Consider the following 27,306-nt stretch of genomic DNA (forward strand, 5'->3'; position numbering starts at 1 on the left):
GACTGACAAGAATCTTACTTGAGGCAACAGAAAACACCAAAACAGATAGGTGGACAACGGAAATCCGCCAAGACCTGGAATAATCAGGAATCAAGGTGGCCGACATCGCTGACCGAACCTGCTACAGAACGAAAATCAGCAAGTGGGAAGTAGAGTCAGAGAGAAACTACAAGAAGAAGACAGGAGCTAAGTGGGCAGAAGAACGAAGAACCGCGATCAGAGAAAAATTGAAGGCTGCCTGGCAAAGAAGGAAATGCACAACTTCTAAGTGAGCTTTGCGTGATCAGTTTTCTGGTCTTTTTCGCATCTAATAATAATAATAGACGATCTGCGCATCTGTAAAGATGGTTCTGAAGACGGCACAAACACCCAGCCCCCAAGCCATTGGAATTAAGGTTAAAATTCCGACCCAGCCGGGAATCGAACCCGGGACCCTCTGGACAAAATGCCAGAACGCTAATCATTAAGCCATTGAGCCGAACAGGGTCTGATTGAAAAGTTAGACGGCAAAGAAAGAAAAATCCTGACAAAGTTCCTAAAGGTCACACAAATAGTGAGAACAGGAGATGGCATAACAATGAAGTGTACCTGCATGTGGAAAAGATACGGGACACCATTCGGAAACGGAGGATTAATATTTATGGTCACATAACACGCATGAACTCGCAGACTTTTTTTGGTAATATTTGAAGTCTTCTCTTGCCAGTTTCAACTCAGTTAATTTGTAACTGTTAGGTTCTTCAGTCTGCTGAACCTAACTTTGAAATAAATGCATTTATAAATTACCTGAACGAGAAAGCATATGGTAACAGTGTTATAGTTACAAAAGAAACAACTTAATTAAAACAGAATGACGTGTTTTGTTTTTGAAAGAACATCAGGCCCGCCTCTGTAGTGTAGTGGTTAGTGTGATTAGCTGCCATCCCCGGTGGCCCGGGTTCGATTCCCGGCGCTGCCACGAAATTTGAAAAGTGGTACGAGGGCTGGAACGAGGTCCACTCAGCCTCGAGAGGTCAACAGAGTAGAGGTGGGTTCGATTCCCACCTCAGCCATCCCGGAAGTGGTTTTCCGTGGTTTCTCACTTCTCCTCCAGGCAAATACCGGGATGGTACCTAACTTAAGGCCACGGCCGCTTCCTTCCCTCTTCCTTGTCTATCCCTTCCAATCTTCCCATCCCCTGTTCAGCATAGCAGGTGAGGCCGCCTGGGTGAGGTACTGGTCATTCTCCCCAGTTTTACCCCCCGACCCAAAGTCTGAAACTCCAGGACACTGTCCTTGAGGCGGTAGAGGTGGGATCCCTCGCTGAGTCCGAGGGAAAAACCGACCCTGGAGGTAAACAGATCAAGAAGAAGAAGAAGAACAACAACAACAACAACATCAGTTTCTATCAAATCACACTCAAATATTTAGAAATGTCTAACAATTTATGTTTATTTCTGTTTAAACACTAAGGAATTTGAAATATGGAACTTCATAATATGAAGATAAGGGGCTGCCTAGCCGAGGCGGTAAAGGCGTGCTCGGTTCACCCGGAAAGACGTGGGTTCGAATCCCCGCCAGAAAGTCGTAAAATTTAAGAAACAAGATTTCCACTTCCGGAGGTGTATATGGCCCTGAGGTTCACTCAGCCTACACCAAAAATGAGTACCTGGTTAATTCCTGGGGACAAAGGCGGCCGGGCGTAGAGCAAACCACTCTACCTCATCACGTGCCGAGGTTAACAATGGTGGAAGCCTTTACCTTCCACTCCTCCAAGGGCCTTCATGGCCTGTACGGAGGTGACTTTGCTTTGCCTTGCTTTTTATAATATGAAGATAAAGTTGAAATTGAAGACGAAAAATTGGAGGAAATAATGACTTATAGGAAGAGGAATCAGAGATTAATCAAGAAAAATGTTCGATAAATTTGCAAGTACTTTGAAATTATTTTAGAAAACACTAGATAAACAATGAATGGGGATTCTGTCATCTGGGCGACAGCAGGAAATGCAGATCAATGTTGATTGATTGATTGATTGATTGATTGATTGATTGATTGATTGATTGATTGATTGATTGATTGATTGATTGATTGATTGATTGATTGATTGATTGATTGATTGATTGATTGATTGATTGATTGATTGATTGAAAAAGAAACTAACAACGACTGGCATTTGAATTACAGAAACCTTGATAAGAAGCCAGTGACGATGCACTTCGGATCAAGAATAGAGCCGAGCTGAGTAGCTCATATAATAGAGCCCTGGATTTTTCAGTTCGAGTTTGAAGGTTCGATTCCTGGTCAGTCCGCAAGATCCTCAGATACGTCAACCTCGTGTCGTTACAGTAACCATTCTGTGAGGCAGAGTACAATTTGCAGCCCCTCAGCGCCTCTGAAACCGCAAAAGTAGTTATTGGGACTTTAAAACATTATTATTATTATTATTATTATTATTATTATTATTATTATTATTATTATTATTATTATTATTATTATTATTGAGACCTTTGCTCTTCCTTATTCTGTAGCATACAGGGCCTCTGGACAAATGACTGAACAATATTACTTAAGCTTGGCGTCGATGGACACTGATCTTTTGTCGTAGATATATCTAGTTGACTGGTATACCAATCCTATCTTGCTGATCCTAGATGTGAACGCTACTTTTCCACAGTTTTTAGATACTATCCACTCGCTTAAGTACTTAAAAAAATTTTTTTGCTCATTTTATTTTCCTCTGTTCTACAATGAACTCTCCAAGAGCCGGCTTGATATTGGTTATAAACACCTTTTTTTTTTTTTTCAAAGGAGATATGGAGGCCAGCCTTTGATACTTGAGTTTTAAGTTCGTTGATTACTTTGAAACCTGCAGGTGGACTACAGGTTGCGTAAAGCCTACTCCACCCGGTTAGTTGGCCATGCGGTTAGGGGCGCGCAGCTGTGAGCTTGCATCCGGGAGATAGTGGGTTCGAATCGCACTCTCAGCAGTCCTGAAGATGGCTTTCCATCGTTTCTCATTTTCACATCAGGCAAATGCTAGGGCTGTACCTTAATTAAGGTCATGGCCGCTTCCTTCCCACTCCTAGCCCTTTCCTATCACATCGCCGCTGTGGAAGAAGAGGACCCTTCACCTTCGTGAGTGGATTACAGCAGCTCAGCAGCTACCACCTGGACGTAATGAAAGCTGGCTGGTGTGGAATTACCTAAACAGGCTACGATCAGGAGTGGGAAGATCCAGGGATAACTTGAAGAAATTGGGGCTCAGCACAAGTGATACACCGTGTGAATGTGGACAAGAACAAACCACGAGCCACATAATTCAATGTCCTCAGTGCCCAAAATATTGCCCAGAGGATGATCTCCTACAAGCCACTCCCAGTATACTGGACATTCCAAAATACTGGGCATGTGCAATATAATCACACAGTCATGTTATGTTTTGTGTACTTCAGAATGACTTGTACGTTAACTGTAAATTTTTTATGTTTTCAACTCGTGTAAAATAAATTATTATTATTATTATTATTATTATTATTATTATTATTATTATTATTATTATTATTTTCGTTTCAGCCATCTATGGGCTGCGATTACGCAACTTCCATTGCTTTCTCAAGTTCTTCCTCCTTCCTCTTTCGCCAGTATTCCTTCATCCGTTGGCTTGCTCGTGCTCGTTCTTCTGCCGAGAATACTATATTCTTCCTCGTTTTCTCATCAGCTAAGGCCGGGCTGAGTGGCTCAGACGGTTAAGGCGCTGGCCTTCTAACCCCAACTTGGCAGGTTCGATCCTGGCTCAGTCCGGTGGTATTTGAAGGTGCTCAAATACGACAGCCCCGTGTCGGTAGATTTACTGGCACGTAAAAGAACTCCTGCGGGACTAAATTCCGGCACCTCGGCGTCTCCGAAGACCTTAAAAAGTAGTTAGTGGGACGTAAAACAAATAACATTATTATTATTATTCATCAGCTAGGTCCTTCACCTCCGCAACTCTCTGCCTGAAGATTTTTCTGTTTGTTATATCTTCTGCCGTGATCCCACATTTTTCTAAATCTCGGTGGACTTCTTTTACCCATGGGACTTGTGTCTTCCTGTTCTCCTGGAAGGTGAGGATACTGTTGGCGAGTCTCTCCTATCCCATCCTTTTAATATGTCCGTAGAACGTCAATCTCCTCTTTTTCATCGTGGTGGTGATGTTTTCAAATTGTTGGTATAGTTCTCGGTTTGGTCTCATGCGAAATATAAACTTGTCTGATGATTTTATGGGTCCAAGAATCTTTCTAAGGAACCTCCTTCCTTTCTTTTCCAAATCTGAGAGTCCCTTCGTGGCTATTGTCTCAGCTGCGTATAAACATTCAGGTTTGACTATCGTGCTGTAGTGCTTGAATTTGGCCTGGTAGGGGAGTGACTTAGATTTGTAGGTGTTCTGACAAAATCCAAATGCAGTTTCCATCTTTCTTGCACGTTTTTGAATTGCTGCTTTCTCATTCATGTTTGGAGTCAAAATCTCTCCCAGGTACTTGAATTTTGTAGCTCTTTTGATGTCACCGTACTTCGTCCTCATTGTCCAGGTTGGGTCAGTGGTATTTATTATTATCATTATCATTTTTTTACATCGTTATGCCCTACTCAGGAGCACGGTTGAACTTGCTTAGCTGATGTATTGGCCTTCTTTTCCTCCCAAAATCTCTTCATCCTCCTGATGAGCTTCTTCCTTCATTCTTCTGTCCAAGTTATAGTAGCTCTGGTGTTGGGTTTGTCTTCAAAGTGGTGATTGTCGATTTTGGTTCTGAATTTACATCTGTCCTGTACAATATCTTCTGAGATGTTGATTTCCTGGAGATATGTTTCATTTTCACGAAGCCAGCTGTTCTTGGTTTTAGACGAAAGGGCCAGGTTGAGAATTATTTTAGTTAACCTGTTAGTGTTCATTCTGATAATGTGTCTATAAAATTTTAATCGTCTTTTCCGAAAAGTGTGAGAATTTTTTTCAGAATGACAATATATCTCCCGGGATGATTTTTTTTTCTCCATATTCCATCTATACAAACTGGGCCAAAAATGTTTCGTAAAATTTTCCTTTCTTGTTTCTCAATGTCTTTGGTTAAAGATCCGCCACCGACGATTAAGGTTTCTGAGGCATATAACGCTTCAGGTTTGATCACTGTATTATAGTGTCTAAGTTTTGCATTCCGAGATATTGATTTTTTATTTACCTGTTCCAAGTGATCCTGTATGCTTTCTGAAATTTGGAAATTCTTTCTTTATTTGCTTCGCGGTTTAAACCAGAGGACTGAATAATTTCTCCCAAATATTTAAATTGGTTCACTTGAACAATTTTGCCGAATTTAGTTATCATAGGTTGTCCATCCAAGTATCGTGAGGCTCCTTCCATGTACTGAGTTTTCTCATACGAAATTTGAAGTCCCGTTTTGATGGTAATTTGATGTAGTTTTTCAATGGAATGAATTGCTTTATTATTATTATTATTATTATTATTATTATTATTATTATTATTATTATTATTATTATTATTATTATTATTATTATTATTATTATTATTATTATTATTATTATTATTATTATTATTCAAATAACCCTTCTGAGCGTACGATAAATCAAATTTGGTTACTTTTCTTTTCATTCAACTTTCTTCGTTTCCAAACTTCCTCAGAATGTTGTTCCTTTTCCTCCTGAGTCCATTTTCTTCCAGTTGTTAACTTCTTTCTCTCCTGCAATCCTGCCTTTCGTGTTACTTCTCTGAAAAGTGTTCTATTTTCTATGGTATCTATTAATTGCGTTTTTCATATCCTTTTCAATTTCAGTAAACCACGTTGGCTTGGATTTGTAAGTGTTCATTAAGTTGAAGATTTGTTTAGTTAGTCTATTGTTATTCATTCTATAAATGTGTCCAAAGCTGGAGTCTTCACTTCTTCATTACAGTTGTCAGTTTTTCGACTTTTAAATATAGCTTCCTGTTTGATCATAATCTAAATTCGGCACTGTTGTTTCTTATAGGTCTCAGTATTTTTCTCAAAATTCTTCTTTCAACTTTTGCTAATTTTTTAAGATCTCCAGTTCTTGTAAGTTTAAGATTTTCTGCTGCATATAAAATTTCTGGCCGAGCCACTGTTGGATATTTTCTTAATTTCAAGTTCCAGGATAGAGAGTTCTTACTGTACCGGTATATATCTTTTTGTCATACAAAACATCCTTTCCATTTTGTTTACTCTTATATCTATAGCTACCTTTTCTTTTGTGTTGTTTGTTATCCATTCTATTATCCGTATTATTATTATTATTATTATTATTATTATTATTATTCATAATATGAAGTACCTCGAACAAATAATTAGAAGCAATGCCACGCTCGTCCAGACACCCCTTGGATGCACTGCCACATTCTCAATTTAAGAACCTGAATCATTGGTCTTTAAAAGACAGACAGGAGTCACCGTGAATGTCCTCTATCCCTCACCAACAGGACTACAATTAAGCCTAGGAATTAAATGTTTAACGTACCAGAAAATTACTTTCCATGTCTTTTTCTCATTATGCACCCTTAAATGCCAACCGACTCCGTCAGATTTCAATCTCACACCCTTCAGCCCAGATTGGAAAAGCGTATGCGTTATCTCGTTTATACCATGTTTTATTACTACAGTATATCCTGTCTGGGACTATCGACTTAGGTCTATATGGAAGCAGATTTATCAATAAACCAGTACACTGCATGCCACACACTCTTCGCCGAGCCCTATGATTTACATCTCTGCCTATTCTACAACGGGAACTTGACCTTGGGCTACGTGATCACAGTGATTTGGAGCAATTCAAAGAAACATGTCATGTCGTACAGTCAGCTATACGGGCATAGTCTCACCAACCTGAATAAAACATCAGGAAGTTTCATTCACTTATCCATTATTTCTCAGGCCTCAAAGACCTGCTTAATAAACCTGTACACACACAATATTATGAGGAGTATAAAACAACTTGTCCGCCTTTGTGGTATAGTGGTTAGTACGATTAGCTGCCACCCGCTGAGGTCTGGGTTTGGTTCCCGGCTCTTCCACGAAATTTTAAAAGTGCTACAAGGATCGGAATGAGGTCCAATCAGCCTCTGGAGGTCTACTGACCAGAGGGAGCCATACTCGAAGTGGTTTTCCGTGATATCCCACTTCTTCTCCAGGGAAATACCGGAACGGTACCTGACTTAAGGCCAGGGCGTTTCTTTCCCTCTTCCTTGTATATCCCTTCCAGTCTTCCCATACCCTACAGGCCCCTGTTTAGCATAACAGGTGAGGCCGCCTGGGCGATATACTCGTCCTCGTCCCCAGTTGTATCCCCGACCAAATGTCTCACGTTCCAGGACACTGCCCCTGAAACGGTAGAGGTGTGATCCCTCGCTGAGACCGAGGGAATCCAATCCTAAACAGTGAACGTATTAAGTAAGTAATTAAGTAAGTATAAAACAACCTACCGGAATTAACACGATGGATGAGGCTGTGTTTATAAAGCGACTTCGGTTGTGGAGTCTTGTGAGAGTAACCCCCATGACGGTAGGGCGATATAATACCACGTGTATGCATAAGTTTTTGCCGGTTTTTCGTGCTAAATAAAACACTCAATTTTCAAAGGAAATTAATTTATTGTTCATTCAAAATATTGGTCATCGGCTTCTACACACTTCGCCCATCTGTCAGGTAAGTTACGAAAACCAAGCCAGAAAAACGGCTTGTCTTTCGCGGCAAAATATTCGTCGAGCTACTTTCCAACTTCTTCGAAATTGGTGACGTGCTGCTCTGCAAGCGCGTGCCCCATTAATGCCATTAATGCTAGACGGTGCCATGTCGGGGCAGTACGGCGGGTTCGGAAGGATGCCCCATCCAAGCGATTTCAAGGTGTCTCTCATTGGTTTTGCTGTGTGAAACGGTGCATTGTCGTGAAACAAAATCACTTTGCCATGTATTCTGGCCCATTCTGGTCGTCTTTCGATCAATGAATGATTGAAATTAATCATTTGTTGGCGATAGCGTTGTGCTTTGATGATTTCGCACTTTTGTGGTCCACCAGAGCGCGCTGCCTTTCACACTCAAGTCACCATGTTTAAATTGTCTCACATGTTCTAATCGCTGGAGCGTGTTCACCGTATGTTTCTACCAGCAAACGATGACTTTCCACAGCCTTTTCCTTTTGATTAAATAAGAAAAGCAATGCGTGCCGCAAGTTTTCTACTTCAGGCACAAACGTCGACATGATCACTGAAAGATACAACCCAGACGCTAGTGTTTGGCGGACTCAACTTGTGAGTGTTGGTAGGTTAATGTCAGACGAACAAACTGACGTATGTGTGAAGTTCATAAGTTGCGTACTGTTCGCTGGCGCCATCTCTTAGTGAAACCGGAAAAGACTTATGCATACACCCGGTCCATCCTCCGTATTCCTAACATAGCAGGCGAATAAAAGGGAAACCAAAGTCTCTGAACTTGGGAGCGTAGATTGGTGAGCACATTTCCTTAGCTGAGCCTGGCATTGCTTCCACTTACTTTTGTCAGGTTCCTCACTTTCATCTTCCCTATCCGAACACCCTTCGTCAGTTCTTGGTCTGTTCCGACCCCTTCATGGCCCTTTTTTTCCCTTTGCCGATACCTTCATTCTATGACGTGTCAGACTTCTTCCATTTTGCTCTCTCGTTAGTGTTAATAGAAGTTGGCGACCCAGTTGTACATCCTCTTAGTGCCGCTCCATGAATAAGGGATTAGTATGCTTGGCTCTCGTTCAAGCGGTCTCGAGTTCAATTCTAGCCCGGGTCGCGGATTTTAACCTTTCTTTAGTTGACTCCTTTTGTTTGGGTCTGGCTGTTTGTGCCGTCTTCAACATTAGAATTCATGAAATGTAGGGCCGCATCCTCACAGACAAACAGTTAAACTAAGAGACACCTCCACCAGGTCTCTAGGGAGGCAACACCATTTAATAAGCTACTTCTTAAGATAATAATCAACACCAGCACCACGACGAGAGAATAATGAATAGCGGGCGCTACAGGGAGAGAGGAAAGCTGCGTTTATTAGACATTTTGTGGAAATAGACTTAGTTAGCACACAGAGGCTTGTAGACTGAACGCTGAAGATGTACGTATGTATAACTCAGTACAGAGTCCCACAACATCCTTTATCCGAAGTAAGACACAAAATACAAATGTTGGGGGGGGAGGGGGCAGGAAACTAACTGTCCCGCTGAATTTCGTGACAACGTCGCCCTGCACAAATCTGACTCAATTAAATTATAAGACATGTCAAATAGTCAATTAAATACAGACCTATTTACAAGTGCCCGGTGATAATTGAGGGCATCGGTGCAAAAACAAGGCAAGTCCAAAATAACACTTCTTGACAAGAAAAGAGTGTTACACGCAAACGTTTTGGAATTTTTGAAAACCAAATGCACTGACTGATTTCTACATGTCTCGTGCACTATACTGGGAAAGGAACCTGAAATAAGTATGTATTTTATATAAGAAATACATCATCATCATCATCATCTGTATCTGTTTACCCTCCAGGGTCGGCTTTTCCCTCGGACACAGCGAGGGATCCCACCTCTACCGCCTCAAGGGCAGTGTCCTGAAGCTTCAGACTCTGGGTCGGGGATACAATGGGGAGAATGACCAGTACCTCGCCCAGGCGGCCTCACCTGCTATGCTGAACAGGGGCCTTGTGGAGGGATGGGAAGATTGGAAGGGATAGACAAGGAAGAGGGAAGGAAGTGGCCGTGGCCTTATGTTAGGTACCATCCCGGCATTCGCCTGGAGGGAGAAGTGGGAAACCACGGAAAACCACTTCCAGGATGGCTGAGGTGGGAATCGAACCCACCTCTACTCAGTTGACCTCCCGAGGCTGAGTGGACCCCGTTCCAGCCCTCATACCACTTTTCAAATTTCGTGGCAGAGCCGGGAATCGAACCCGGGCCTCCGGGGGTGGCAGCTAATCACGCTAACCACTACACCACAATGGCGGTAAGAAATACATTATATTTGTAATTGGACTTTTCCTGTTTTTGCACCAATAATCTGAAATTTAGGTTTTATATCCGTAAGATTCAAGCGGAGTCAATAGTGATTGGGTGCATAGTGTTTTAACAAAAAAAAAAAAAACATTCACACTGACCATTGTCTCATTGAATTAAATAAACAATCACTAACTTCACAAGATATTTTCAATATGGTACTCTAGTGTACAAGGCGCATAACAACAAACAGTGCAGAAAAAATGAACGAAACAAGACAAGTCCTGGACTTACCAGATTCTTGCCTCAAACACAACTATAGCTAGGTTTGCAACTAGGCGTATTTCCTTCAGATAAGTCCATACAAGTCTGGTTCATGCACCAGAACTTGCACATCATCATAAAATATACTATGCATGTTCTACCTCGTTTATACCAATAGTGGACTTATCTGATTTTTGCACCAATGCCCTCAATTGCAATGAAAGGCGGATGACATCAGTGTGGTCAATACTGGGCAACTGCCACCTTAATAAATAAATAAATAAATAAATAAATAAATAAATAAATAAATAAATAAATAAATAAATAAACAAATAAATAAATAAATAAATAAAATGTTAAAATCCGATTAAGTGATTTTATTTTTTCACTGCTGTTGTATTATTGATATTATTTACTTTTATCCAAGTTATTCGGCTAGTTGTCTATCAATACGGATGGCTTTTTACACTGTATACCCCAAATATATTTTCAAAATATTTGTTAAGAATTAAGCCATATAGTTTAGTGTCGACTCAGTTATTCACTGTTGATAAATTTAACCATAATAGGTATTTTGTCCGCCTCTATGGTTTAGTGGTTGGTGTGATTAGCTGCCATATCCGGAGGTCCGGATTCGAATCCCGGCTCTGCCACGAAATTTGAAAAGTGGTACGAGGGCTGGAACGGGGTCTTTCAGCCTCGGGAGGTCGACTGAGTACAGGGGGTTCGATTCCCACCTCAGGCATCCTGGAAGTGGTTTTCCGTGGTTTCCCGTCTTCTCCTCCAGGCAAATGCCGGGATGGTACCTAACTTGGCCACGGCCTATTCTTTCCCTCTTCTTTGTCTATCCCTTCCAATCTTCCCATCCCCAATAAGGCCACTGTTCAGTATAGCAGGTGCGGCCGCTTGGATAATGCACTGGTCCTCCCCCCAGTTGTATCCCCGAACCAAAGTCTCATGCTCCAGAACACTACTGCCCTTGAGGCCGTAGAGGTGGGATCTCTCGCTGAGTCCGAGGGATAAACCAACCCTTGAGGGTAAACAGATTAAGAAGAAATAGAAGGTATTTTATTTGATCCTGTATTGACTTGTCTAAATCTATTAAAGGAACTATTTTAAGTAGTTTCTTTAATAGATTCAGTTTAATCCCTTACGGTCTGTCAAAAACGCTAATTATAACACTATAACATGCATGTTAATAGTCACTCACTAATAAACAAAGAAGTACATGTTTCGTTCTAACAAATCTAAGAAAGTAATTCTTCGACATCGGTTAGCATCGGACGACGACGCGTCTGACTGGGTACGGACGTGGTTCCGTCAACAGCGCCTCACCATTTTTTCAAGAATTGTGTTGACCGTCTCATCACCCAGTCAGGTTAATATTTGAACATTTCTGGTGATTACTTTTCAGGTACGAAATGTAGTACTATACTTCTTGGCATCCGCGAGATAGTGGGTTGAAACCTCTCTGTCGGGAGCAGGTGAGGCCGCCTGGGCGAGGTACTGGTCATCCTCCCCAGTTTTATCGCCCGACCCAATGTCGCACGCTCCAGGACACTGCCCTTGGGGCGGTAGAGGTGGGTTCCTCGCTGAGTCCGAGGGAAAAGCCAACCCTGGAGGGTAAGCAGATTAAGAAAGAAAGAATTTGAATTTCGTTTATTGCAAGACATTTTAACGATCATTTGATTTTCACAAAGAGAAATTTTGACACCTTTTTAACCTGAAAATTCATGACATAGAATTAAAAAACTACAATCTACCTAGCGCGCTGGCTATGTGGTTCAAGTCGCGTAGCATTCTGGAGAGAGTGGGTTTAAAACTAACAGTCGACAGCCATGAAGATGGTCTTCCGTGGTTTCCCACGTTCACACTAGCCAAATATTTAAGTTGTACCTCAGTTATGCCCACGGTCGTTTCCTAAACTTCTAAGAATGTCGGTGTGACATTAAAACACTTTCAGAAAGACTACCATCGCTATGCCTGTTTATACGACTTTAATTTCCACTGGCCTGTTTGTCACTTACATTGATCTGTTCTTAAGAAATATCACGAACCGTTTGACATATTTAACAGTGATGGCCACATTGAATGCGCCAATGTGCTGTAGAATACCGGTAAATAATAAGAATACGACCACCTCTGATTATAGTGATTAGCTGCCACCCCCGTAGGTCCGGAATCGAATCCTGACTATATCACGACATTTGAACGTAGTACGAGGAACAGGACGGGATCCACCTAGTCTCTGGAGGCCAACTGAGTAGAAAGGGGGTTCGATTCTCACCTCAGCTATCCTCGAAGTGATTTTCCGTGGTTTCCCACTTCTACTCCAGGCATGTGCCGGGATGCTACCTAACTTAAGGCCACGCCCGTTTCCTTCCCTCTTCCTTGCCCATTCCTTCCAATCTGCCACAAGGCACCTGTTCAGCATAGCAGGTGTGGCAAGCTTAGCGAAGTACTGATCCTCCTCCCCAGTTGTATACCCGACCAAATCTCTCACGCTCCAGGACACTGCCCTTGAGGCACTAGAGGTGGCATCCCTCGCTTAGTCCGATGCAAAAACCAACACTGGAGGGTAAACGGATTAAGAAAGGAAGAAAATAAATAAAAATAAGAAGTAGAATGAGTCCACGTGGCTACATCCACCCAGAAATAACTGAGATAAGTGGTGAAAGTTGCGTCCAGTTCCTTGACTGGTCAGCGTTGTGGCCGTGGGTTCAGACGGACCATAATTCGATTCCCTGATGGGACAGGCATTTTAACCGTGTTCGGTTAATTCCTCTAAGTGTTCCTCTTTGTGTTTGTCTTAACACACTACACAGCAAACCACTGAAAACAAGCAATAATGTATATATCCCTCTACAGAGGGCATCCGGTGGGCTAAATACATTCAAGTGGCCGACCCAAGATAATTAGAAAAAGCCAGAAAGAGGAATATTAAGAATTTGAGCTGTAAGAAAATCATCCTAATAAAACAATTGAACACCGCTTTGTTTTTTAAGCAGACATCCTCTTGCCAAAATCTTCCGATCTGCCTACCATCAAAAATGTTGTTAAATACTGTACTTATTATTCTTAACATCTGTTATTACCTAGCTCTTTTCCAGAAAAAATGAAAACCTACAACCTGTTTTCCAGTCATTGACCGGGACAGGAATGGAATGAATCAATGAAGCAGATATAGGCTATTAGTACGATGGGGTCGTCACTCCCAAAGTGATTTATTAATGACTGATAGATGCAATGAAATGAGAATGGAGAGTGTTGCTGGACTGAAAGATGACAGGGAAAACCGGAGTACCCGGAGAAAAACCTGTCCCGCCTCCGCTTTGTCCAGCACAAATCTCACATGGAGTGACCGGGATTTGAACCACGGTATCCAGCGGTGAGAGGCCGACGCTCTGCCGTCTGAGCCACGGAGGCTCCTTCTTTTCCAGAATTCATAATTAATACCATTAACAGCATCTGATGTTCCTCCCTTTTCCTTTTTATTCATTACAGGCCCTATCTAATACTTCACCGGTAGTAATTGGATCTTCTAGTAAAGGTAGAGTGTTCTCTCCTTGGCTAATAACTTTTGCTGTATCTTCTTAACCTAGACTCCAAGCATAACATTAAAACATAATATCATCAGCGTCCTTCGACGCAAATTTCAGGTTCCCATTGCATAATAATTCTGTTAGATTTAACTAGGCCATGATATGACTTTCTACGAAAGTTTCTCTTTAATGAAATGTGAATTTTTCTGATAAAAATAAACGGCTTGTACCATAAAGAACCAGATTTCGTGCGGAAGTCACTGAGAGAGTTTCAATATTAAACATAACATTCCGTATTCTCTAAGTGCGAGTCACCACTGTAGAGAAAGGAGCTTTCCATTAAAGACGCCGGCTAATTATATGATAATTAAAAGGGAGGGATTATAATTTCCGTCTCCTAATGCCGTAATGAGTTGGCCTTTGAATGAGTCATGTACTGTTGGATGTAAATTGTGCTGGTCGTGTGATTATTTACAATTAAGAGCCATCGCCCCTCATCTTCATATTCATTCGACTTAAAAGGACATAGAATTGGATTTGGTGTTCACCTTCTTGATGATGGGAATGACTGAGTATTGTTTCATCGTCATAACATTACAGTAATAAAGAAAAGTAAATTCGAGTCCTCGGTCCCAAGTTGATGCAGCTTTTTCCAGGAGGTGAGCTGCATGTAAAATTTTAACTACATAGACGTCGAAGGCAATATGACAGATGGACGAAGCTAGCGTTAGAATGGAATCCAAGAGATCATCAGAGGCCTAGAGGAAGACCGCAAGACAACAAAGACATCAAGAGAATAGCTTGTGCTACCTGGCAGAGGACTGCTCAAGACCGTTCCAGCTGGAGATTTATGCTGAAGACTTACCTGAGTTCACGACTTAAAGAGGCCACATCATGTAATGATAGAATTGGCTGATGATGATGATGATGATGATGATGCGTCCTCCTGTCAATCTTAAATTTCTGGCAGTACCAGGAAACGAACCCGAACCTCCGAGAGAACGACGGGTAATAGCCCTAACCGTTACGCTACGGAAGTGTACATCAGAATAACAATAATCATATCACCTCAGTTACCATGTGCATGAGGTGTTTTTTTTTTTTTTTTTTTTTTTTGCTAGTTGCTTTACGTCGCACCAATACAGATAGGTCTTATAGCGACGATGGGACAGGAAAGGTCTAGGAATGGGAAGTAATCGGCCGTGGCCTTAATTAAGGTACAGCCCCAGCATTTTCCTGGTGTGAAAATGGAAAACCATTTTCAGAGCTGTCAACAGTGGGGTTCGAACCCACTATCACCCAGATGCGAACTCACATGCATGGATTTTAACATGACTCCAGTTTTGACGTTCAGTTTTACTGTACCGAACAGCAAAGTAAATCAGAACTCCTTTGGGTGATGTATGGCTGAATTTTAGTTAATTGTGCCCGGTAAACACTATGTTGTGATTAGCTGCCACCCATGGCGGCCCAAGTTCGATTCCTGCCTCTGCTACGAAATTTCAAAAATGTTACGAGGACTGGAACGGGGTGAGACTCGGGAGGTCAACTGATTAGAGAGAGTTCCCACCTCAGGCATCCTCGACGTGGTTTTCTGTGGTTTCCCACTTCTCCTCCAGGCAAATACCGGGATGGTGCCTAACTTAAGGCCACGGCCGCTTCCTTCCCACTCCCTTGCCTTTCCCTTCCAGTCTTTCCATCCGCCACAAGCATAGCAGGTGAGGCCACCTGGGTGAGGTACTGGTCCTCGTGCGCAGTTTTACCCCCAACCAAACGTCTCACGCCTCAGGACACTGCCCTTGAGGCGGTAGAGGTAGGAACCCTCGCTGAGTTCGGGGGGAAAACTAATCCTAGACAGCAAACGGATTAATAATCTTTATTTCTATAGGCCGTTTGGCTGGACGCAGTCGTTTTGGTAGACTGCTTTCAGTGGATTGAAGGTATAACATCTGCCTACGTCTTGCAAACCAGATGCGGGTGATATAAAGTGCCTGCAATTTTCAAGGAAGAATCGTGCTGTTCAAATTTCCACACTCGTACATTTTCTCTGCTAAACAGAAATGCATAGAATCATGGATATATGTTTAGGCTTAGAAGACAACAGAGCCTCTTACGACATGAAAAGGGTACAGATAATGCATTCTTTGAATCCACCCATAGGTGAGATAAAGAGCTACGATAAATCGAGAGAAAATTAATTTATCAACAAAAGAATGATGTTGTTATTTGAGTCATCAGTCCATAGACTGGTTTAATACAGCTCTTCATGCCACCCTATCCTGTGCTAACCCTTTCATTTGCACATAACTGCTGCATCCTACATCTGCTCTAATCTGCTTGTCATATTTATACCTTGGTCTACCCCTACCGTTCTTACCCCCTACACTTCCCTCAAAAACCAACTGAAGAAGTCCTGGATGTCTTAAGATGTGTTCTATCATTCTACCTCTTCTTCTCGTCAAATTTTGCCAAATCGATCTCCTCTCACCAATTCGATTCAGTATCTCTCCATTCGTGATTCGATATGTCCATCTTACCTTCAGCATTCTTATGTAACACCACATTTAAAAAACCTTCTATTCTCTTTCTTTCTGAGCTAGTTATCGTCCATGTTTCACTTCCATACAATTCCATGTTGCAAATGAAAATCTTCAAAAACATTTTTCTAATTCCTATCACACTGTTCGAAGTGAGCAAATTTATTTTCTTAAGAAAGACCTTCCTTGCTTGTGCTAGTCTGCTTTTTATGTCCTCCTTACTTCTGCCATCGTTAGTTATTTTACTACCTAAGTAACAATATTCATCTACTTCCTTTAAGACTTAATTTCCTAATCTAATATTTCCTGCGTCACCTGCCTTCGTACGACTGCACTCCATTACTTTTGTTTTGGACTTATTTATTTTCTTCTTGTACTCCTCACACAAGACTCCGTCCATACCATGCAGCAACTTCTCCAGTCTCAGATAAAATAACAATATCATCGGCAAATCTCAGGGTTTTGATTTCGTCCCCTTGGATTGTGATAAGGCTCATGAATTGTAAGAAATAAATAACATTTTAGACCTCGTAAATATTATATTATTATTATTATTATTATTATTATTATTATTATTATTATTATTATTATTATTATTATTATTATTGAAAAAGAAAACCTACAACCTGTTTTCCAGTCGTTGACCGGGTCAGGGATAGAATGAATGAAGCATATATAGGCTATTAGTACGATGGGATCGCCACTCCCAAAGTGATAGACTGATAGGTGCTAAGAAATGAGAATGGAGAGTTTTGCTGGAATGAAATATGACGGGGAAAACCGGAGTAGCCGGAGAAAAACCTGTCCCACCTCCGCTTTGTGCAGCACAAATCTCACATGGAGCGACCGGGATTTGAACCACGGTATCCAGCCGTGTGAGGCCAACGCGCTGCCGTCTGAGCCACGGAGGCTCCATTATTATTATTATTATTATTATTATTATTATTATTATTATTATTATTATTATTATTATTATTATTATTATTATTATTGAAAAAGAAAACCTACAACCTGTTTTCCAGTCGTTGACCGGGTCAGGAATAGAATGAATGAAGCAGATATAGGCTATTAGTACGATGGAGTCGCCACTCCCAAAGTGATAGACTGATAGATGCTAAGAAATGAGAATGGAGAGTTTTGCTGGAATGAAATATGACAGGGAAAACCGGAGTACCTGGAGAAAAACCTGTCCCACCTCCGCTTTGTCCAGCACAAATCTCACATGGAGCGACCGGGATTTGAACCACGGTATCCAGCCGTGTGAGGCCAACGCGCTGCCGTCTGAGCCACGGAGGCTCCATGATTATTATTATTATTATTATTATTATTATTATTATTATTATTATTATTATTATTATTATTATTATTATTATTATTATTATTATTATTATTATTATTATTATTATTATTATTATTATTATTATTATTATATTCGTTTACGGCTATTTGAGAACACGTTAAGCAACAATCACACACTGCTGGAAGCCTTCTTTGCAGACCTACTTTTGCTATTTGATTTACGTTGCACCGACACAGATAGGTCTTATGGCGACGATGGGACAGAAAAGGCCTAGGAATGGGAAGGAAGCGTCCGTGGCCTTAATTAAGGTACAGACCCTGCATTTGTCTGGTGTGAAAATGGGAGACCACGGAAAGCCATCTTCAGCGCTGCCGACAATGGGGTTCGAACCCACTATCTCCCGGATGCGAGCTCACGGCTGCGCGCTCCTAACCGTACGTCCAACTCGCCAGGTGTCTTTGCAGACCAAAATCTTTTCATTCTTCCCCTGGCAGCCAGATGACGCCACTCACCTAGTACAGAGAGATGAACACTGGTTTGCCGGAATTGATGACGCTAATTTCAGATAAGTCATCAGCCCCCAAAACATATTGGTGTTAAAAAAAATCGTATACCTCAAAACCGTCACATTATTTAAAGCCACCCTCCCGTGCATATTTAAATGATGCCCACCTACAGTTCAGTTATTATGAGTTTCGACTTGACGTTTGAGCGCTGCCTTTTGGCGGAGGGTAAGTGAATTAATCGACAGCCAATCATAGGCAGCCGATCGCTCCGAAAGAGCGCGTTAAACTCGAGTTCCGGTTAGCAGTGTTGTCGTCCTGTTGTTTACGGTAACCACGTGCTATCAGCTGTGTGTTGTATTGAGCTCAGTTCTTTTCGCGGTCTTTGTGTGTCTTTGTGCTAGGCTGTTGTTCGTTTACAGTATATTTCGTAGTGTAGAGTTTATAAAAGTATTGTTTAATTTTTTAATAGTATAGCGCGTTATATTGTATTGAATAGTGTGTAAAAAGTGATCTAGTTTATATAGTAGCTTAGTTTAATATTTCGTTCGGTAGTTATATTGTAGGTTAATTTTAGGCCCGTGTGTGAATTTGATATTCTGTCATGTCCGTATGGCTGTATAAGTGCGGAGGACTGGAGCAACGTTGTGAGACACACGAAATCAGAGATGATTAAAGCTTGGGAGAAAGAAAGTCTTACAGACGATTATGTTGAAGAGTTTATTATCTCTTTAGGGTCAGGCGAGAGTGACACCTCAACAGACGATGACAATGCCGATAGTGACTCAGAAATGAGTGGTGTGTTCCCTTTGTAGGATTATTTCCTTCATTAGGGGAAATTGAATCTAACAGCAACGCGAGCTCTTCTACATGGTGAGTCGAAATTTAATTTAATTTACTCACGTTTTATCTTTATCTTTTCGAGCATTGATATATGTTTGTCTTGTAGTCTTATCCTAAATGTGTTGTGTATTGTTGTTCATCTTATGTGAATTATGTATGTTGCTACAAAGAATAATTGATTATAGACATATTCCAGTATATATATTTCCGTTCGTGTTGTGTCGTAAATCAGCTGTTTGAATTCGTAGCAGTTTGGCACCACAGTCTGACTTCCGGTTAACTGTCAAGTCGAAACTCATAAAAACGGAACTATAGTACCATACTTTTCTCATGTCCCACATTCAAATTAAATAGTACCTTAACCATTCTGATCAGCTCTTTCGTTTAAATTCCACTGTGAACATACGATTTCGTTACATTAAGGTTTGAAGGTATGGAGGCTGAATTTATTGACATAGTCATAAAAAAATCAGTGGAATCCCCTATCCACGCCCTGTCTTGGAGTCCTTTATTATATTTCAGATGGTAACGTAACTATTTTCATGCTCGACGATGCCGAAATATAAACATTATATGACAGAAAACTGAATCTTCATGACGCTCGTTACAGTTCGAATTTCATTAATGATACAGGTTCTCCAACAATCAGAGTTGAGATTTTCATTGTGATACAGGTTCTCCAACAATCAGAGTTGATATTTTCATTGTGATACAGGTTCTCCAACAATCAGAGTTGAGATTTTCATTGTAATACAGGTTCTCCAACAATCAGAGTTGAGATTTTCATTGTGATACAGGTTCTCCAACAATCAGAGTTGAGATTTTCATTGTGATACAGGTTCTCCAACAATCAGAGTTGAGATTTTCATTGTGATACAGGTTCTCCAACAATCAGAGTTGAGATTTTCATTGTGATACAGGTTCTCCAACAATCAGAGTTGAGATTTTCATTGTGATACAGGTTCTCCACCAGTCAGAGTTCAGATTTTCATTATGATACAGGTTCTCCAACAATCAGAGTTGAGATTTTCATTATGATACAGGTTCTCCACCAGTCAGAGTTCAGATTTTCATTATGATACAGGTTCTCCACCAATCAGAGTTGAGATTTTCATTGTGATACAGGTTCTGCAACAATCAGAGTTGAGATTTTCATTGTGATACAGGTTCTCCAACAATCAGAGTTGAGATTTTCATTGTGATACAGGTTCTCCAACAATCAGAGTTGAGATTTTCATTGTGATACAGGTTCTCCACCAGTCAGAGTTCAGATTTTCATTATGATACAGGTTCTCCAACAATCAGAGTTGAGATTTTCATTATGATACAGGTTCTCCACCAGTCAGAGTTCAGATTTTCATTATGATACAGGTTCTCCACCAATCAGAGTTGAGATTTTCATTATGATACAGGTTCTCCACCAGTCAGAGTTCAGATTTTCATTATGATACAGGTTCTCCAACAATCAGAGTTGAGATTTTCATTATGATACAGGTTCTCCACCAGTCAGAGTTCAGATTTTCATTATGATACAGGTTCTCCAACAATCAGAGTTGAGATTTTCATTATGATACAGGTTCTCCACCAGTCAGAGTTCAGATTTTCATTATGATACAGGTTCTCCAACAATCAGAGTTGAGATTTTCATTATGATACAGGTTCTCCACCAGTCAGAGTTCAGATTTTCATTATGATACAGGTTCTCCACCAATCAGAGTTGAGATTTTCATTGTGATACAGGTTCTCCACCAGTCAGAGTTCAGATTTTCATTATGATACAGGTTCTCCAACAATCAGAGTTCAGATTTTCATTATGATACAGGTTCTCCACCAATCAGAGTTCAGATTTTCATTATGATACAACTGTTTGACCAGTTAGGTAAGGATAACATCGCACCTGCGCTTAACGCACAAGCTTCGCACTTCTTTCCAAAATCAAACATGTCGGACACAAGTGACAACATTGAACTTTCACCGGAAATTTTCGCAAAACCTCTGAATGTAACTAATAAATGATTGCCCCCAAAAGTCACTAAAAATGGACGACAAATTATATGGGCAGTTTATGGATTGGAGAAGAATAGAAAACGTAAAATCTTTTTTTCAGAAAACGTATTGCTGGTCTACTTCGAAGAACCGTCACTAAAGATGAAATCGTCAACCTTGTGGACCCACTACTCAATTTTTAAATCAACACTAAATATTAAGAACCAAATTTACATATCAAAGTACTCAAAATTAAAAGCCCTACTAAAGGTAAATCGGAGGGATATAGAGAGAAAAAATTCAATATATTTTCATCTGGAGAATTGAAGGCATTCTTAAATGACGCACCAGATATTGAATACCTCATGATGAAAGTAAGAAAATGTTCGGTTAACTTCAGCAGTACCGGGCGAGTTGGCCGTGCGCGTAGAGGCGCGCGGCTGTGAGCTTGCATCCGGGAGATAGTAGGTTCGAGTCCCACTATCGGCAGCCCTGAAGATGGTTTTCCGTGGTTTCCCATTTTCACACCAGGCAAATGCTGGGGCTGTACCTTAATTAAGGCCACGGCCGCTTCCTTCCAACTCCTAGGCCTTTCCTATCCCATCGTCGCCATAAGACCTATCTGTGTCGGTGCGACGTAAAGCCCCTAGCAAAAAAAAAACTTCAGCAGTTTTACAATTGGCAAAAAAAAAAGTAGAAACAGCTGAGGCAATAATATAACGTTGTTGATATTGTTACAGGTAGCAACAATTTTTGGAATTATGGGAGCGTGCCGAAGACATGAATTACAAGATTTGAAAGTTGACAATGTAAAGGATATAGGATCAGCCATTGTAGTTACAATCCCAAACACAAAGCCAAGGGGCCGATGACCTTAGATGTTAGCCCCCTTTAAGCAACAAGCATCATTATCATCAGCAAAAAGACAAAATCAGCATGAACCTTTACGGTAACAGGAAAATACTATGAAATATGAAAGAAATTTATGAATCTATGTCCAGAAGTTTGCAATACTCCATCCTTCTTTATAAATTACATACATGGAAAGCGCACCGTCCAAAATGTTGGCATAAATAAACTGGGGAATATGGGAAAATAAATAGCACTATACCTTAATCTCCCCAACTCTAATTTGTACACAGGACATTGCTTTCGTAGGAGTTCGGCTACAATTTTAGTGAATGATGGTGGTGATAACACGATACTAGAAATCCACTACTGTGGATGAACGGTATATTGAAGAATCAATCCAAAATAAAATTGAAGTGTCCAACACAATATTAAACTCAGTAGAAAAACAAAACACACATTTTAACATCAATGCACCTTCTATTTCCAATATTGCACAATCACACGGCACATTCCCGCAAATTCACTTCTCCAATTGTACAATAAACAATTTGTATTTGAAATAAAGCTATGACATTGTCAAGGTCTCTGATCCACTCACGGAAAGTCAATAATCCAGCGCATGCGCTCTGCGCTCTGTTCACTAAACTCGACTGTCAAGCGACATCTCGACAGAAATTTATGAATATTTAAAAAATGGAGCTATAATTATCGTCGAGCATAAACAGTTGTATGCTACTCACCTATAATGGTAATGGTAATTTATAAACATCCTCGTGTCTTAATTATTGCCATTATAGGCTTGTTGCGTGATGTACTATTTATCTCCTCAAAGATTCATCTTTTTTAACAATGGCAGATATAACTAAAACTACAAAACAAAGGGGACATCCTCTTTAATTTAGTGAATGTCAAGGCAACTGATAATAATGTGTGGCATTAAAAAGAGTAGAAGTCGAGAATTTTCTGGAACGGAAAGGAAATATTTAAAAAAGTTAGAAATTTTGTTTCTAAAAGCGTTTAGTAGCAGCTGCTCTTTCCCAGGTTCGAGGTGAATTATAAAGTGGACCTTACAGTAACCTGCGCTCCCTACACAATTCTCCCGTCAATAATTCACGACGCAAGTCACGCCTCTTAGAACAGGTCACATTCAGCTCACAAACCAGGCAAGTCCTTGTTTAATAATCTGAAATCTACGTGTATGAAATCACAGAAGCACTCTCAACCGGTCGTGATTGTCTACCATAAAACAGAAACAGCAGCCTCTTAACATATGTCCAAAGTGGAAAATGAAAATCCCCCTACCAGCACCACCACCACCACCACTCTTCCCCTAGAAAACTAAGTGCCTTCAATATCATTGAACTATTCATGTATTCCCATACAAACCCCCATGGCACTACAGCCCTTGAAGGACCTGAGCCTACCAAGCGACCGCTGCTCAGCCCGAAGACCTGCAGATTACGAGGTGTCGTGTGGTCAGCACGACGAATCCACTCGGCCGTTATTCTTGGTTTTCTTGACCGGAGCCGCTATCTCACCGTCAGATAGCCCCTCAATTCTAATCACGTAGGCTGAGTGGACCTCGAACCAGCCCTCAGGTCCAGGTAAAAATCCCTGACCTGGCCGGGAATCGAACCCAGGACCTCCGGGTTAGAGGCAGGCACACTACCTCTACACCACGGGGCCGGCTAGATGGATGATCGTTTACTCAAAACTAAAGAAAAATATATTATTCCAAATTAATTTTTTAAAAAGGTTATCCGCAAACCAAAAATTCGTTTTACCCTATGCGAATACACGTATAAGGTGACAAAATCGAATTTTTATTAGAGATATATTTAAATGATAATGATATAATTGTATAACACGTAGTTTTGAAGCAATTGACTATTTATTTTTATAGAATAACATGCAAAATTAGGAAGAATCACAAAACCACAAACTTACATATCAATTTTGCAAGGACCAATAATTGTATTAAGCTGTAATTGCTGAAAATGAGTATTTAGCATAATAATAGCATAGGCTAATGTAAATTCATTACTTTTTGATAGACAAAATGAATCTAAACTGTAGTTTATCTTTTCTTTTTCAATTGTTATAATGATCTCGAACACACTTGCCTGCCCGTTGTTCACACTGATTTGATTTAGGAATTTCCAAACTTGAAGTTTCTTCATTCCAATACCTTTTCACACTATCTAATGCGTTTGCATGACGCTTCAGGGTGCTAGATAGCTTCTGATAATCATCTTCATTGTACGTTTGTTCACTAAACTAATGATCTGCCCAACTATAAGAGATAAATCTACTAATTTTGAGTAGTGAGGTCCTTCTTTCTGGTAAAAAGAATAAAGGACAAAACAGCTAGTATTGCTCGGAATTCCATTTGGAAATACGTAAGATAGGTAATATAATGACTTCTTTAGTTATCCATGTGCTTTACTACATTACACTCTCCATAGTGACACCGTTAACAATCTAGGACTCATTTTCGACAGAACCCTATCCTGGTCTGATCATACGTCAAATGTGATCAGAAAAGTTGTGTCATCCATGCATATTTTGAAACGTAACGTGTCATGTACACCACCTTTTATGCGGAAACTACTTGTTCAAAGTCTTATATTCCCCATAATTGACTATGGATCAGTCGTATACAACGACTTATCCGAAACTTTGAACATACAACTACAGAGGGTGCAAAACGCATGTGTTCGTTACGTGACAAATGCCAGGCGTGATGAACACATAACACCCTATTACATTCAGCTGCAATGGTTGAAACTCCATGAACGACGGGAAATCTCAGTAGCCGTTGCTACGCACAAAATTCTCAAACTGAAGACCCCACCCTACCTATATAATGCAGTCAGTACATAACAGAGATAATAGGTTTACAAAAACTACCCTTCAAATTCCCCTTCATCGTACCACTAAATTTAACAAATCTTTTGTTTGCACTGCATCCCGTATCTTCAATGTCTTTAACCTTCACCGTTTCGCAAATGACAGGAACTGCACCCAACTAAAGCAGTCCTTAACATCTATCTTCCTGGAGGAGTACGCAAGGGGCTGAGATCAGGTATTCTTGTGTCCAATAATAAGAAATATGTATATTTCTAAGAAAATTGTTTCTGTTTTTTATATTCCTGAGATTCTTGTAGCCTAAAATATTAAAAAATCGAATGATATGCTTTTCTACTTCTTATATGATTTAGGTTTTAACTTTATTGGAATTGGTATCTGTATTTTAATTTTAAGTTTAATTTTAAGTTTAATGTTTAATTTGATATTTTAATATTCTAAAATGTAGTTAGTATATTCATAAACTTGTATTGTGTTATAAGTAGACGCTACATAAAGGGGCTTTTCAGCCTCAGTGGCATGTATATCATCATTATCAATAAATTCAATTCAATTCAATTCATACAACTGAAAGCCTCACTGAATCACCATCGAACTTCAGAGTGAATTCATGGCGTTCCAGATCCAGCCACCTTGCAGGATGGATGGCGCCTTGCAAAAGACTTCCTCCAGGCCGCGAGGAAAGCTGGTCAACATGGAAGACGCTCAACAGGTTGCGTTCAGGAGTTGGAAGAACAAAGACCAACATGAGAAAGTGGGGTTTTGTCTGTGACTCCACGCTATGTGAATGTGGTGAAGAACAGACTATGAGCCATCTCCTTGTTTGTAACTTGTGTCCAACTACTTGCACTCTCCAGAATGTGATGGACGCTACCAAGGAAGCATGTAAATTAGCCACTTACTGGTCACACCACATTTAATTAATTTTGTATTTATGGAGAGCTTAAATCACATCGTTACCTGCCATCATCAGAAATGATTAATGATTATAATACCAGATTTGTTATTGTCCTGTTATTATTATTGTAAGTATAATGTATGTTTCTGACACGATTAAATAAATAAATAAATAAACTACATTACACAATTATTCAGAAAAGCACAAGCTTATTTAGTTATATAATTTTAAAATTAGTGATTGTTCTAGAAATTTATGGACACTTCTATTAAATTATATGAAGTTCAAATAAGTGCTATATGGCTTCAGAGTTTTACAAACATCCAGAATCCTCTATAAAGTACCAAAACGTTTGAGGTGTTTGAAGAAAATTTGACAAGACTCGGGAAAGTAACAGGGATATGTCTTGTACATATGACTGAAATACGATTTTATAAATTTCATGCTGGGGTGACATTTTGTAAAAGCTAAAGGAAGTTAAGGACTTATTCATTACTTTTGAGCAAAGCTCATAATTTCATGACACAGGAAATGAATTTTCTAACAAAAAGTCAAATATTTGTTACCCCAGTGCATATTCCACCCCAAAACAACATAAGTACCTATGAAAATACGTCCTATGGTTGATCGCTAACGAGTTACAGACTATTCAACTTTGTACGAGAAGGGTGGCAATTGCATCGCCATATTTGAATCTACTGGAACACCGCGTCGCCGGCCCCCGTGGTGTAGGGGTAGCGTGCCTGCCTCTTACCCGGAGGCCCCGGTTCGATTCCCGGCCAGGTCAGGGATTTTTACCTGGAACTGAGGGCTGGTTCGAGGTCCACTCAGCCTACGTGATTAGAATTGAGGAGCTATCTGACGGTGAGATAGCGGCCCCGGTCTAGAAAGCCAAGAATAACGGCCGAGAGGATTCGTCGTGCTGACCACATGACACCTCGTAATCTGCAGGCCTTCGGGCTGAGCAGCGGTCGCTTGGTAGGCCAAGGCCCTTCAAGGGCTGCAGTGCCATGGGGTTTGGTTTGGTTTCGTTTGGTTTGGTTTGGTTTGGTTTGGTTTGGTTTGGTTTGGTTTGGTTTGGTTTGGTTTGGTTTGGTTTGGTTTGGTTTGGTTTGGTTTGGTTTGGTTTGGTTTGGTTTGGGTTGGGTTGGAACGCCGCGTCTGTCATATTTTAAGCGACCAAAACAAGTGGGCGTGGTGAGGAAACAAATATAAAAGCTGCAAGAATAAATATTGTTACACAGTTTTCTTCATCAGGAAGTCACTCAAAGGTGCACACTGTCTTTTCAAAAGAGCATTAAAATAAAAGATGTATAAATACATAATAACATATTCTACAACAAAGGAAAAGCTACACAATTCCAGGTATTACAAAAGATAATTAAAACTGGCGTATCGGTACTTTTACATGTCATAATAATATAAATTAATTCATACTATATTAAAAATTAAAAGCGTGATTTAAGAGAGTCTGATGACGTTCTTTCAAAACCGAAACATTACATTCTGTTTATCGTTAATGATATCTTAATAGTTTTTTTTGTTTTATTACAATTTGCTTTCAGTCGCACCGACACAGAGAGGTGTTATGGTGACGATAGGATAGGAAAGGGCTTGGAGTGGGAAGGAATCGGCCGCGGCCTAAATTAAGGCACAGCCTCCCAGCATTGCCCTGATATGAAAATGGGAAAACACGGAAAACCATCTTCAGGGCTGCCACCAGTGG

This window comes from Anabrus simplex, chromosome 11, assembly GCF_040414725.1.
Source record: "Anabrus simplex isolate iqAnaSimp1 chromosome 11, ASM4041472v1, whole genome shotgun sequence".
Classification (NCBI taxonomy): Eukaryota; Metazoa; Arthropoda; class Insecta; order Orthoptera; family Tettigoniidae; genus Anabrus; species Anabrus simplex.